The sequence below is a fragment of the Candoia aspera genome, chromosome 3 (genome assembly GCF_035149785.1).
Source record: "Candoia aspera isolate rCanAsp1 chromosome 3, rCanAsp1.hap2, whole genome shotgun sequence".
Classification (NCBI taxonomy): domain Eukaryota; kingdom Metazoa; phylum Chordata; class Lepidosauria; order Squamata; family Boidae; genus Candoia; species Candoia aspera.
The window spans coordinates 180,307,820-180,322,897 of NC_086155.1; positions in this window are offsets into that span (position 1 = coordinate 180,307,820).

Here is a 15,078-nt window from a genome sequence, read left to right on the forward strand (position 1 = left end):
AAAACTTCTAGTTTTGCATAATATGAAGTAACTGTGTTATTCAATAAGAAAAGCATGTATTGCTGGCTTTTTACATAATTGTCAATACATTCTATGCTGATATTGTGAAATGTCTGAAATTATGACTGTTGCAGGATATTGAAAATATTTTACTAATTAGATTTAGCCAACCATGCTAGTATATACATGTCAACTTAGAAATAAGTCTAATTGGAGCATAGCCCTAGGCAGAGAGAGAGAGAGAGAGAGAATGACTTAAACTTGACAGATTCATTTTGCAAGAATGTGCACATTTATTCTAAACACAGAATAAAACAAATATAATCATAATCATAATTATACCAAAATCAGCATAGATGTTTAAGTGTTAAAATTACTTCACTGCTAATAGAAATTTGGATTCCTCTTAGCAGTGAAAGTTGGGAATTCTGGGAATTGTAGTTCCAAGACACCTTGATGGTATTAGATGACAAAAGGTTATCAGTTAGAAAATTAGTCCTTTTTGCTATACGAGAGCTACATCAATGGGAATGTATTCAGGGCATTTTTGGTGCAAAAATTCCAAATCTCCATTTGGTCCTCATCCACAGATTCTAATATTGATAAAAACCCTACAGTATAACTAATGTCATGAAACAGAATCCCTGAAAGTACGAAAAATGCTTCCAATAATAAGCAAGTAGATGTTCATCTACTCATGAAACCTTTTCAGGTTTATCCTGCTTGGCTACACTAAAGGAAATCCTTGAAACTTATTTTGTACAGCAACATAGGTAACTATATTACGATAATTTAATGTGCATCACATCCAATTTCTATAAAAAATCTGGGCTTTCCACAAAATAAATTAACTAATTAAACTAGTTCAGATCTGGTATAAATTTATATGGTTGATGGTGCAATAGTTTTATTATTATTATTATTATTATTATTATTATTATTAATAATGGGATAAATATATTCCATGTTTGACTTTATAACTAATCAGGTTGCCAAATATTGATCAAGTGAACTGCTCAGTGTTGGTACACACAGATGGATCAAATGTGGATGACTTACTTTTAATTCCTGTTACAGTGATCTGTTATGCAGAGAAATTGTAGATATAAAAAATGATTGGTATTAATAACTGTTATCTGTGTCACCTCCACTAGATGTTCTTGTGTGTATTCTGAACCACAGAAGAAGTTTTATTCTATTTTTTGAATTGGAAAAGAATTTTATGATATTATAAAAGTAATTGTCATGAGTGAGGATGGCGAGCAGGGGGCTCCCATCCGGACTGTTAAGCGCATGCGTAGCACTGAGGAATTAAGCAGCCATTCAAAGAGACACAGATCGGGCCCGCCTTAACCTTTGGGGTTTATATGGCTGGGGTTTTCCCATGCTTCTTCAGTTTGTTAGGATTCCTGTTATGTACTAGCAATAAAACATTAGAGACCAGTTCCTTGTCTCAGCGTGTTTCCTGGCTGTTAGGACAGTAATGAAGGTCAGTGAGCTGCTTATTCATGTCCACGGGTTTTTACCATCTGATTTCTCAATGCTTGCTGATGTACCAACTTCAGGCTAATGATGCGTATTGTTTTTAAACCAACTGGATTTGTTCATCCCCAATATTACTTCCCCTCTGCTGTGAGACGCTGCAGATGTTCCTTTTTAAAAAGCATGAAAAAGGGAGTTATTTGTACAATCAAGGAGTAGAATAGTGATTTCCCAACTGGAAGAGAGGTTTCAAAAGCAAGCAGGCACATCCTTCTAGGAAGTCAAAAAGTTCAGACGGTGATTGTGACCGAGTTCAATGCTCTGTACCTTTTGCAACTGCATGACCAAAACTCTTCCCTCTTAGATGTAAGCTCAGTGTTGGTGCACATGCAAAAGGGAGGAATCTTGGTCATGCAGTGGCAATCACCATCTAGACTTTTATGACATCCCCTCCCCACAATGCAACCGAAAGCAAAGGTTTTTTATTTATTTATTTTACAGAATGGGGGAGTATAGAACTTGATTTTTAAAAAAGTAGACCTATAGTGGCTACAATAAAGTAGACCAGAGAGAATCAGTGGAAATTGAGTATCTCTGATTACTACAAATGCAAATACAGTTTTAAGTTTCATCTAGTGTAGCTTCCAAACCCATTTATTCTGCTTTTGTCAGACTCCCCACTCCTCCAAGTATTTGTCCAGTTGTGGGCTCCGCAGTTGAAGACAGATTCAGACAAATGGTAACAGTTTTAGAAAAGGGCAGTGAAGAAGACCAGGAGACTAGAAACTCAGTTCTCTGAAGAGACTGAAGGAATTTGGGATGTTTTGATTTGAAAAGAGAAGACTACGAGGAGTGTAATAGCACTATTCAAAGATATCGTCCGGAAGAAGATTCAGTTCTGTTCTCATCATCTCAGAATGTGGGACGTGAAACTGTGGATTTAAGTTACAGTAAGGCAGATTCTAGTTGAACAGTTAAGATAAATTTCATAACAAGAACAGCAGTTTAATAGTGGAACTAATCCACACACTGGTGGTGTGTTCCCCTTCAAGTCTATCAGTCTGTTAATATGGATTCCTACAACTTGTTCCACAGAGAGCTGAAATTCCAGTCAAAGTGATTCCGTGGTGGGCAGGAGCAGTTCCCGATATGAGGAGGCCCTCCAATGGACCGTCTTAGGTCAGATGCAAAGGATTAATGTAGAAGACCTACTAAATGAGGATGTTGAGAGCAGTAAAGCACCAATATTCATATTCTTCTGATGAGCACCAGGCACTTGTAATGTTATTCCGAAATACGATTAAGTTTCCACATCCTCTTCAGAGCAGCACAAGGGGTTCTATGGAGGATATGGGCAGTGATAGCAGCCTTCGATATAAATCCAATAAATAAAGAAATAAAGAAATAAATATCTGATTTAAACTTCTGGGATTCCTCTTGAGATGAGTAAAGAAATTAGAGTGTAAATTCTTATTTCAGTGACAGTTAAAGGAGTCACATTTCTAGATACTCAAAATAGATACATTTTAGTAAGTTAGGCTATGAAATTGACTAAAGAAGTTAATCTTAACCGGTGTCTGGATTCTTGTGAGAGATGTGAGGAACAGGATCAGAAACAGTGATCCCAGCACCAACAAAATTAACATACACAGAAATGGAAAGTTGACAAGGAGCTGTAACTCTCGTGTTTGATATGAAAAAATGAAACTTCAAGACAAAAAGAACAAATGAGTATCTGAGTAAAATGTTATTAATCTCTCCAAAAAGCTATTTCATCAGCTTCATAACTGAAATGTAACTGGATTTTTATACAGTTAGGACATTCCTATCAGCTCTTCAATTCAGGCAATCTTAAATATTGTAAGTGAACACTTCAGTGACACCACAAGATGCGATGACAATTTCTTGCTTAGATGCATAAGGAGAAGAGAATTTAGACACCACAATTTAATATACTTTAATTCTTCCTGTTCAGTTGCTGGTATAAAAGAACAATTGGTGCTTTTGTTTATAGGCTTTGTAGAAACATCTGCTTGGCTATTGTGATGAGCAAGTTGCATGGCTTTTCTTTAAGTTGTTCTTAAAGAAAATCTGATACTTACTGTATATTCTTTCGTCAGATACCAACCCTGCTACAACATACAATGCTGCCAGGTTCTGCGCAGCAGTGCTTAAAATTCATCAGATGATGACCACTGCCATAAATTAGTTTTAATGAGTATCTCATTCATCACACTAGTGTTTCTCAACCTTGGCAAGTTTAAGATGGGTGGACTTCAACTCCCAGAATTTCACCCATCTTAAACTTGCCAAGAGTGAGAAACACCACACTAGAGTGTTCTGTACTGATAGACATACTAATCTTTATGCTCCCCTATACCCATCTAATGCCTTTTCTTTTAGACATATATTTAGACTGTGTGTGTGTGTATATATACACACACTCACACACTATACACACACAAACACGATAGATAGATAGATAGATAGATAGATAGATAGATAGATAGATAGATAGATAGATAGATACTGACCCTGAGTTCGATCCCAGCAGGAGCTGGATTCTCAGGTAGCCAGCTCAGGTAGACTCAGCCTTCCATCCTTCCCAGGTCAGTAAAATGAGCACCCAGCTTGCTGGGAAAGGTGATGACTGGGGAAGGCAATGGCAAACCACCCCGCTGTAGTCTGCCAAGAAAACGTCACGAAAGCTGCGTCCCCCCAAAGGGTCAGACATGACTCGGCGCTTGCACAGGGGACCTTTCACCCCCCCCCCCCACACATATATAATTCTTTAGACTTTAATGTATTTTCTATGCTTTTAATTGACTTACCCCACCCTCCTTATGCTGGTCTTTGACCTGTAATAAAGATTTGATTTGATATACTCTTTTGGCACATGGTAACTTTTTAAAACAACAGTATCCAAGTGTTACCTCTTCCCCAATTCCTGGAATTTTTTATTATTCTATAGAACAATGGTGACAAATAAAGGATCCGAAGTCTCAGTTCCCTGGGCCAAATTGGTGTCTTTCTTCCATTTTCTTCCTAGCCCATGACAATTGCAGTGTGGCTATCTTGTTTTGATTGCTTTTGGTCTCCTGGGTTACATGTCATAAGCTTAGGAATTTAATAGGTCATTCCTGGGAATGTGCTTTAACTTGTAGCAAGAGAAGTACACAGGATTAGGAGTAGCTTGTAGTGGCTGACTCCTTATCTTGAACAAGTTCTCCCAAGAATAAAATAGCACTTCCTTAAACATAAAGCACTAATGTATAAGCTAAGGAACTTGCTTCAAATCCCAGTTGTGCCAGGACTGCTTCATATGGCAGGTGGGGATGTGCTTATTCTGGGAATCTGTCATTTCATCTGTATTAAATTTAGTATGTTTTGAATTAAAGTCAGCTGATCCTAATACTTCCCAGTTCCTATAGTCCACCAATTCAGTATGTGTACGTGCCCGAGTGTACAGGTAGTCCTTGCTTACCAACCATTTGTTCAAGTTGTGATAGTGCTGAACAAGTGGTACTTATGACAGGTCCTTGAAGTTCCAGCTGTCATACCATCCCACTAGCCACTTGGCAACCGGCTTGCACTTATGATGGTTGCAGCTCCCCACAATCACCATCTGCAACCTTCCCTGCTGGCTTCCCACAAGCAAAGTCAATGGGTGTCAGGGTCAGTCTCGCTTCGCAATAAGGCACGGACTCACTTAATAGGTATTAAGGATTTCCGGTTTATTGGAATGGTGGCTGACAGAACGAAAAACGGGAACGGGGGTGCGGTGGTGAGGCGCCCTGTTTATACCCTCTTGCGGGGTCCCGTGCTCCTCCACCCTTCATTGTCCCCAATCCCTCTTGATGGGCTCCTTGATGGCTGTGTGGGTGTTTTCCCGGTGTCTTTCCTTGTCCTCTTGGTTCCGGTGTGTCCTCCAGGGCACCAGGTGTGGCTTATCGCTGCTTATCTGAAGCCCTTCTTTTCAGCTGTATATGAGTCCATGGGTGTGGGTGCTTTGGGTGCTTGGTTTAAGCACTGTTTTAATTATCTCCTTCCTCTTTTCCTTAATGATCATGATCCACGTTGTGAGGCTCTTTGTGCCTTGCAACGGGGTCATGACATGCTGCCCCCCAAAGATGTCTTTTAGGGTGCTGGTTTCTCTGGGTATGCCTCGTGGAAACATCTGGTTAGTTGTCTTGCCCTAACATGTTGTGCCTGGACCCACTCTGGGTGTGGGAAATGTTTCCACTTGACGAGGTATTGCAGCTTGCCTCTTTGCTTTCTTGAGTCCAGTATCTCTTGTACTTCAAAATGTTGTTGGTTGTCTATCATGGTGGGTGGGGGCGGGGGTTCCTCCGTATGCCATTTGGATGTGTTTGTCGGTTTCAGTAGAGCGCAGTGGAATACCGGGTGGACCCATCGCAAGTTGTGAGGCAGTTCCAGTTTGAATGTAACTGGATTGATTACCTCTGTGATTTTAAAGGGTCCGATGAATTTAGGTGCCAGCTTCTTCGAGGGTTGAGAGGTTTTTATGAACTTAGTGGAGAGGTAGACCCTATCTCCCACTTTGTAGTTCAGTGCCTCCCCCGTGTGGTTGTCCGCATATTTTTTGTACGTAGTTTGTGCGTCTGCTAGGGCCGTTTGGATGATTGGCCAGGTTGTCGCCAGCTGTGCTGCCCAGTTGTCTGGTGAGCAGGGTGGGGCATCTGGTTGAGGTAGTTCTGGTATTGGTACAAAGTCCCTTCCGTAGACCACCTTAAATGGGGTGTGGCCAGTGCTTTGGTGTACTGCATTATTATAGGCTACCTCTGCAAAAGGTAGTAGGTCCACCCAGTTGTCCTGTTGGTAATTTATGAATGCCCTCAGGAACTGTTCAAGTGTTGAGTTTAGGATCTCTGTAGATCCGTCCGTGTGTGGATGCCACGCAGTGGACAGTGCTTGTTTAGTCCCGATTAGTTTTAAAAATTCCCTCCAAAACTTTGACGTAAACTGTGTGCCCCTATCGGTCACTAACCTGCAGGGGGTGCCGTGGATCCTGTATATGTGTGTCAGGAACAGGCGTGCTAGTTGTTGGGCAGAGGGGATGGTTGCGCACGGAATGAAGTGTGCCTGCTTTGAAAAATAGTCTTTTACCACCCAGATTACTGTTTTCCTTTGACTGGGTGGGAGGTCCACAATAAAATCCATGGAGATTTCTTCCCATGGGCGGGAGGGGCTGGCTACTGGCTGCAGCAGCCCTTGGGGTTTCCCCCCTTTCCGTTTGGAGGTGGCACATGTGGGACAGGTGGCAACGTAGTCTTTCACGTCTTTTCTCAGGTTTGGCCACCAAAATTGCCTCCTCATTAGATGAAGGGTTTTTACGAACCCAAAATGTCCCGCAGTTTTGTCATTGTGTGATCTGTTTAAAATTTCCCCCCAGCAGTGATTCTGGCATGTACAAGACTTTCTCTTTCCAGGCGAGGCTGTCCTTGATAGATACATGATGTCGGTTGTTTTGCAACCATGTATCTGTTTGTAGTGCTTGTGCGAGTCTTTGTTGCCAGTTAGGGGAAATTGAACGGCGGCTCCGTTCGTTCCCTGGCATTTGTGCTGGCGTGCGCTGATTCCTTGTCTGGCTGCGCGTGACAGCTGGGCAACCCAGCTGTTTGTCGGTCCATACCGTCCCCACGATGTCTGAGGTTTGCGTGTCGTCCTGTGGCCGTCGGGAGAGAGCATCCGCCAGGAAGTTCTTCCTGCCCGGTATAAATTTCAGCGTGAAATTGAACCGGCTGAAGAACTGTGCCCAGCGCACCTGCTTCGGGCTGAGGCGTTTAGGCGTGCTGAGAGCCTCCAGGTTTTTGTGGTCTGTCCAGACCTCAAAGGGGCAGGTGGCCCCTTCCAGCAGGTGCCTCCACGTTTCCAGAGCTGCTTTTACTGCGAACGCCTCCTTTTCCCATACATGCCATCTCTGCTCTGTTTCGGAGAATTTGCGGGAAAGGTAGGCGCAGGGCTTTAGCTGGTTGTCAGAGTCCCTTTGGAGCAGGAGAGCTCCGATGGAAAAGTTGGAGGCGTCTACTTGCACTACGAAAGGCTTGGTGGGGTCGGGGTGTTGTAGCACTGGCTCAGCTGTAAAGAGGTTTTTTAGTCTCTCGAATGCCATTTGACAATCAGCTGTCCAGTTTAGTAGCGCCCCCAGGTTTCTTGATTTGCGCATGTCCCCCAAGCCCTTAGTCTTAAGCAGGTCCGTTAGGGGTAATATAATCTCCGCCAGTCCCGGGATGAACCCCCTGTAAAAATTCGTGAATCCGAGGAAACTTTGAAGTTGTCTCCTCATGCGTGGGCGCTCCCACGCCAGTATAGCTTGGACCTTGCTTGGGTCCATTTCTATTCCTTTAGTGGAAATCCTATACCCTAGGTAGTCAATTTGTTTCCTGTGAAACTTGCACTTGGAGAGTTTGGCAAACAGCTCTGCCTTGCGAAGTTTCCTGAGCACTTCTTTTAACAAGCGTTCGTGCTCACGTTCTGTTTCAGTGTAGATTAATACATCGTCGAGGTAAACCAAAACCCCCTTAAAAAGGTGGTCATGCAGGACCTCATTGATTAATTGCATGAATACCCCCGGTGCACCTGCCAGTCCGAATGGTAGCACCTTGTACTGAAACGACCCCAATGGGCAGTTGAAGGCAGTTTTCCACTCATCCCCCTCCCGTATCCGTATACGGTAATAGGCTTCCCTTAGGTCCAGTTTAGAGAATACCTTACCCTTTGCCAGGTGGGACAAGATGTCCTTTATTAAGGGTAGAGGGTATTTATTGGATACGCATGCGGCGTTTAATCCGCGGTAATCTGTACAGAGCCGCAGTGACCCATCCTTTTTCTCACAAAAGAGGACTGGCGCTCCTACTGGAGAGTTTGCAGGCTCGATAAAACCTCTTGCCAAGTTTTTGTCCACAAAGTCCCTCAATGCTGCCAGCTCCCTCTGGGTCATGGCATATATTTTGGGTTTGGGTAGGGGTACCCCCGGGACCAGTTCAATGGTACAGTCCGTTTTCCTGTGGGGGGGAGGGAGTTTGTCCACCTCTTTCTCGCCGAAGTCGTCTGCGAAGTCCGCGTATTTGATTGGCAGTCCCTCTGGCAGCGCCGCCTCTCTGTGCTCTGAAGTCGTCGTTGCCCTCCCCATGGCCGCTCGGGGGACCCTGTTCCCTGTGGGTGCTTGATAACGCCCGTCAGCAAACTTAATCTCTCTGGTTTTCCAGTTGATAACTGGGTTTTGCTGCACGAGCCATGGGATCCCTAGTATGAGTAGGGGTTGCCCCACCGGTGCCACGATGAAAGCCAATTTTTCCTCGTGGCTGCCGAGCCTTAGCGCGGTTTCTCCAGTGTATTGGGTGACCGGGCCTCCTCCCGCTGCTGATCCGTCAAGCTGAGTGAACACCAAATGGTGCTGAAGTGGATAGCAGCGGAGGTTAAGCGTGGCTACCAGGTCTGGGTGCATTAGGCTTTTAGAGCAGCCAGAGTCAATCAGTGCCCAGACCTTTTCAGTCTTTTCCCCATGGGTGAGGGTGACACGGACATAGAGGGTGGGGCATTCCTCACTCACCCCTTTGTCGTTGTGCCTGTTGCTCTTCTCCACCTGTTCTTCGGCGCCCCTTAGGCCAGGTGGCTGTCGTTTCCCGTTGGCTCGTCATGATTGCTTCCCTCCTTCTCTGAGCTATAGGGGAAATGTCTGGCCCGATACTCCCCCCTCGCTGCTGGTCGCTTTCTTGGTGCTGGGGTTGGTGCGGCTGGTGCCCTCCTCATGCTCTCTCTGGGTGTCGGTTTGGGGCATGCTGCCACCTTATGGTCGTCCTTGCCGCACGTGAAGCACTGCCCTTTAGCAAAGTGCCGGTCCCGTTCCTCCTTCCACGGTTGGGATCTCGCCTTCCCCGGCCTTGCAGCTGTCCGTGATGGTCTCGCTGTCTCCGCCTGCTGTGCTTCCCTCTGGGCTTGGCGGAACGTGTCGTGGGCGTCCTCTGCTTCCCCTGCCAGCTGGATCCACTCGGTCAGGGAGTTGGGGTTGTTGCGACAGAGTGCCCACTGGAGCACGTTCAAGTTAAGACCTTCTTTGAATTTCTCAATCAGGGTCGATTGAGACCAGGCTTCCACCTTGCCGGCTAGGGCTTGGAACTCCATGGCATACTCTGCCACGGAGCGCTGCCCTTGCCTGAGTGTTTTCAGTGTCCTTTTAGCTCTTTCTTGCTCCAGGGGGTCCCTGAAGTGCAGTTCCAGCACTCGAAGGAATTCTGTGCTGTCCTGCAGCGCCCGGGTGCCTGATTGGCACAATTGGACATACCAATCCGCAGCCCGTCCTTTTAATTTTATGGCAAGGGCATTGACTTTGCCCCGTTCAGTCCTGAAACAGGGACCCCATTCTTCAAGGTAGTACCTCACGTTTGTTAGGAAAAAGGAGAGTTTCGAGGGGTCCCCGTCAAACTTTATGCCAAAGTCCTTGGCTGCCATTCTGGCCTGGCTCCAGGTCACATCTGGGCCTTGCAGCGTGCTGCGTGGGGGCTGGTGCGGGTCGGATCGGCTCCAGGCGTCTGGTGGTGTCGTTGTCGTCTCTCGCTGGGTCCCCTCGCCAGTAGGTCGTCTCATCGGCAGGGTGGGAGGGTGGGATGTCGTCCCTCTGGTGGCCTCTCAGAACCGGGCTCCTCCGTAGCCTCCGCCGTCTGCTGGGTCACCGCTCCGTCTCTCGTCTGGGTACGCCTCCCATCGTCGGGTGGGCTCCTTGGACCGGGCTCCATCATAGCCGCCGCCCGCTGGGTCGCCGCTCCGCCTCCCGTCCGGGTGCGCCTCCAGTCGTCAGGTGGGCTCCTTGGACCGGTCTCCGCCATAGCCGCCGCCTCCCGTGAGGTCGTCCCGCCGTCTCTCGTCCGGGTGTGCCTCCACGATGCTGCCGCCGCGGGTTCCTGCGCCGCCATCAGCTGTTGGAGCAGCAGCCGTATCGCCTGCATCCCCTCCTCCAGCGCGTCCAGCCTTGCCGCCGTCTGCAGACTCCCACTGGTGCACTCGCCACTCCGCTCGCCCTCGCCTCTGGTTGTCGTGGAGGAAGGACCTTCCCTCGGTCCCTCCGTGGTGCCGGGCGATCCCTCGACTCTGTCCGCCCTGGGTGTCAGTTCGGCTCGCGTCTCCTCCAGGGTGCCGGGCGAACCTGGAGAGGATCCCCTCATCTCGCCCCCAGTGGCCCACGGGCCCCGGGGCGCCAGGGTGGTTCCCTCCCACTCCTCTTCCCCCGAGCTGGATCCCATACTTACCTGGGCGTTGTGCCACCCGGACCTCAGCCACATCCCGCCCGAGGGGAGGGGAGCTTCGCCGCTGGGTGCCGAGTGGTTGTTCATACCTAGCAGGGTCCCTCACAAGCTAGTTGGATAGGTGCTAGGTAAAAAATTTTTGTGGGTTCCCGTTTTTATGTCAGGGTCAGTCTCGCTTCGCAATAAGGCACGGACTCACTTAATAGGTATTAAGGATTTCCGGTTTATTGGAATGGTGGCTGACAGAACGAAAAACGGGAACGGGGGTGCGGTGGTGAGGCGCCCTGTTTATACCCTCTTGCGGGGTCCCGTGCTCCTCCACCCTTCATTGTCCCCAATCCCTCTTGATGGGCTCCTTGACGGCTGTGTGGGCGTTTTCCCGGTGTCTTTCCTTGTCCTCTTGGTTCCGGTGTGTCCTCCAGGGCACCAGGTGTGGCTTATCGCTGCTTATCTGAAGCCCTTCTTTTCAGCTGTATATGAGTCCATGGGTGTGGGTGCTTTGGGTGCTTGGTTTAAGCACTGTTTTAATTATCTCCTTCCTCTTTTCCTTAATGATCATGATCCACGTTGTGAGACTCTTTGTGCCTTGCAACGGGGTCATGACAATGGGAAAGCTGGTAAGGAAAGTCAAAAGTTGCTCAGGTAAGTTTCCCCCTCCCAGAAGCAGCCACCCTGGGCCCGAAATCGCTCTCATGTGCCACTTACATGCCTGGTGGCCTGCTTGCAAGTTGCCTGAGACTTGCAACTTCCTGCTGGCTTCCCCACTGACTTTGGTTGTGGGAAGCCAACACAAAGTCACAAGGAGGTCTTTGCTTAATGACCTGTAATTCTTGCTTAACAACGCCAACAGGGACTGCCGGGATTGCCATCATTAAGCGATGTGGTCACGTGACTTGCGCTTTATGATCGCATCGCTTAGCAATGGAAATTCTGGTCCCAATTACCATTGTTAAGCAAGGACTACCTGTATATAGGCATATATGCTTGGAGTTTGTGTATGTGGTATATCCATACTGAGCTCATCAGTTGTAATGGTATGTGGAATGATCTTGGGAGACAGGAGGAAGAGCCATGGCCTCGAGAACAGACTGATAAATGAATTTTGAGTCTGAAAGAGGAGGCATGGCAAAAGTGTCTCAGAAGGGACCCTCCCTAGTTTTGGGGAGAGTAAAAGTGAGAGATGGGAGGGGTGCTTTCAAACTTGCAAGATTCTGTTAATGTAACCTTACAGTAAAGATAGAGCTAGCACTTCTGGGTGTGCTTCTTGTCTGGACTACCTCACAAGGCTAACATCAGTGGATAATCTTTATTTCCTAGAAAGCCACATATATTGTAGAGGGGGACGCCCTTTGCACATGCGTGCACCCACCCCTCACATGAGGATGTACATACAATTGGCCCACATCTCTTCCTTTCTTGATTCCTTTCCCAGTGATCTTAGTTAAGGCTGCTTTGAAAAAGGTGTCCTTAAGTCCAATATTTCATCACAAATGCGATCTTACAGAAACATTATTGTTTTGTCTCCTATCAAGCCTGGTAGTAGGACAATGTTGAGGAGGTCCCCCAAGGTTACCTCTTTTATGGTCATGGGCCAAATATTACTGATTTATAGATAACAGAATTTCCACTGACAGAAGATTATTGCACATTCCTAATTACATGTTTATTATTGAGCCACAGGGCAGGGCAACAATGATCTGGTATAGTTCTTTGTGGGTTTAATTTTTTCTCACAGTGTCTTAGCAAATATATCTCTACTGATCTTCAAACTATTCATATACTCCTTTCATATGATTCATCTCTCACCCACATGCAACTATAGATGACAATTGCAAAACCTGGGGAAAAAACACCAATGTAATTCCTTGTTTGTACTTTGCATTGCTCTATATGCTGACATACTGAATATTACCGGAAAATTTATGCTCTGCTGATTGAGAAAAGTGATCCCAAAATTAAAGGAATAAACACAGCATAAAAGTTAGGAGCACAAGATCTAACTTGAATTTCTGGAGCTTTGCAAAGCTTCCTGAAAACAGAGAGCTTAAATTTCACTAGCACTGATAGTGCTTCTTCCTTTATACTTTCAAAACTACCTGATGCCATCCAAAGGCACTGAATACATCCCACATTTTATTTCAAGAATAAAAAGGACACAGAAAGAAACACTGTATGGTCTTCTCCAGCTGGGAGGTCTTGCAATGTGTTCCAAGCCTCCATAACCAACAGCCACCCTTTGGAATTCTGGGAGCTGCAATATGATTCTTCACATGTCTCATGCATATGAAGTACAGTATATAAAAACAGCACACCGTTAGACAAAATCCTAAACACAGAAAGATGGCAATATTATTTTCTGGAACAACTAGATGCTACAAAATGGTCACTTCGTTTCACAAGTCTACCAATAACATACAAGAACTATCAAAGACTCCTTTATAGGTCCTACCACCTCTACTGGCTAATCTGGTAGCCTGGGGAATATGTAAGGCAAGAACTGCTTTCCAGTAGTAGAATTCCATCTTGGGAAAAGTCAGAAGATTTCCCCTAGTTCTGCTTTTGGTAGTCAAAAAAGATCATTTTGTCTGCTCAGACCTTTAATACCCTATGAATTTTTGGCACGCTTAGACAATTTATTTATTTAGGTTTGACATTATCTGATAATAAAAATTATTTGTGTAGTATTAAATAAAATACAATTAAAGGATAATGAAAAACAGCACATTACACTCAAGATAAAATCAGCAATAAAGTTAATAGAAGAAATGCAGTAAAGAAAGAGAACAAGTTTGGTCTAGTGGTTAAGGTGCTGGGCTAGAAACCAGGAGACAGAGTTCTAGTCCCGCCTCAGGCGTGAAAGCTGGCTGGGTGACCTTGGGCCAGTCACGCGCTCTCAGCCCCACTCACCTCACAGGGTGGTTGTTGTGGGGAAAATAGGAAGAGGAAGGAGTATCAGGTATGTTCCCTGCCTTGAGTTATTTATAAAAATAATAAAGGTGGGATAAATAAAAAAAATCTAAAAAAAAAAACACAGGAGAACAAATGGCACAGAGTTTTAAAAGTATAATGTTATAATCTGGCCCAGTAATGCTTGGTTTCTGTTTTTTTAAACCCAACACAGAGAGTAAATTATGGAACTTGCTGCCACTGTATGTGGTAATGGTCATATATGTACAGTTTTAAAAGGAAACTAGACAAAGTCATGGAGGAGGCAGCGATCTACGTTCAGTAGCACTGAAAACTGATGATGTTCAGGAAGATATTAAAGACCTGGTTGTTCTCCTAAGCCTTGGAATAGATTGATAGTGAAGCCTCAGTTGGAGAGTTTTTGTGCATGTGTATATATGTCTAGCTTCAGGCCACTTAAGAATTTTACTGTCTTTTATGGTATTGTTCTTGCTTTTTAAACTGTAAACTGCCAGGAGCTGTTAGGAGTTAGGTAGCCTCTAAATTGTTCAAAGAAACAAACACTTCCAAAATCCAGGCTTTGTTGTTGTTCAGTCGTTGTGTCTGACCCTTCATGACCCCATGGACCAAATCCAAGGCAGCACATCCTAAAATCCAGCTGCTAAGAACCAGTCCAGAAGGAGGCAACTACCCACAAGTCATGCTTCTCTGGTTAATACGGGACACAGAAAGCTATCCTAATGAATGGTTGTTATCAGCCATCTGTTATCAGTCAGCCGCACCTATTTTGATCACAGCCTTACATATAAGGCATGGCAAATTCAGAGGGAATACTGTCCGGCATGAGACTAGCTATGGCAAAGCTATCTTAATTTAGGGCATAATCTTTTATCAGCCTCAAATGATAAAAGTCCTACCAAGCCACAGACAATGATGGATCCAGGAGTACTCCCAAGGTTTATACCTAGTTCCCCAGGAGAGCAACCCACCTCTCCAGGACAAGGTGAACTTAATTGACCAAATTTTCAGTATCTCCATCTTGCCTTGATTGAGCCTCATTCAGTAGCTCTTGTCCCATCCTTAATGCTACTCAAGAATTCTGAACTGCATGTGGTGGTGGTGGACCCTTTGTGCCTTGGTTTTAATATTACATTTTTTTCCCATGATGAATGCTAAGTAGACATGTTACATGTTAATATGTAATGTTAAGTAGGAGAGCCAGTTTGGTCTAGTGGTTAAGGCAACAGGCTAGAAACCAGGAGACAGTTCTAGTCCCACCTTAGGAATGAATGCCGGCTGGGTGACCTTGGGCCACTCAGTTTCTCTCAGCTCAACTTACCTCACAGGGTTGTTGTTCGGGGGAAAATAGGAGGAGGAGGGAGTATTAAGTACATTCACCACCTTGAGTTATTTATAAAAATAATAA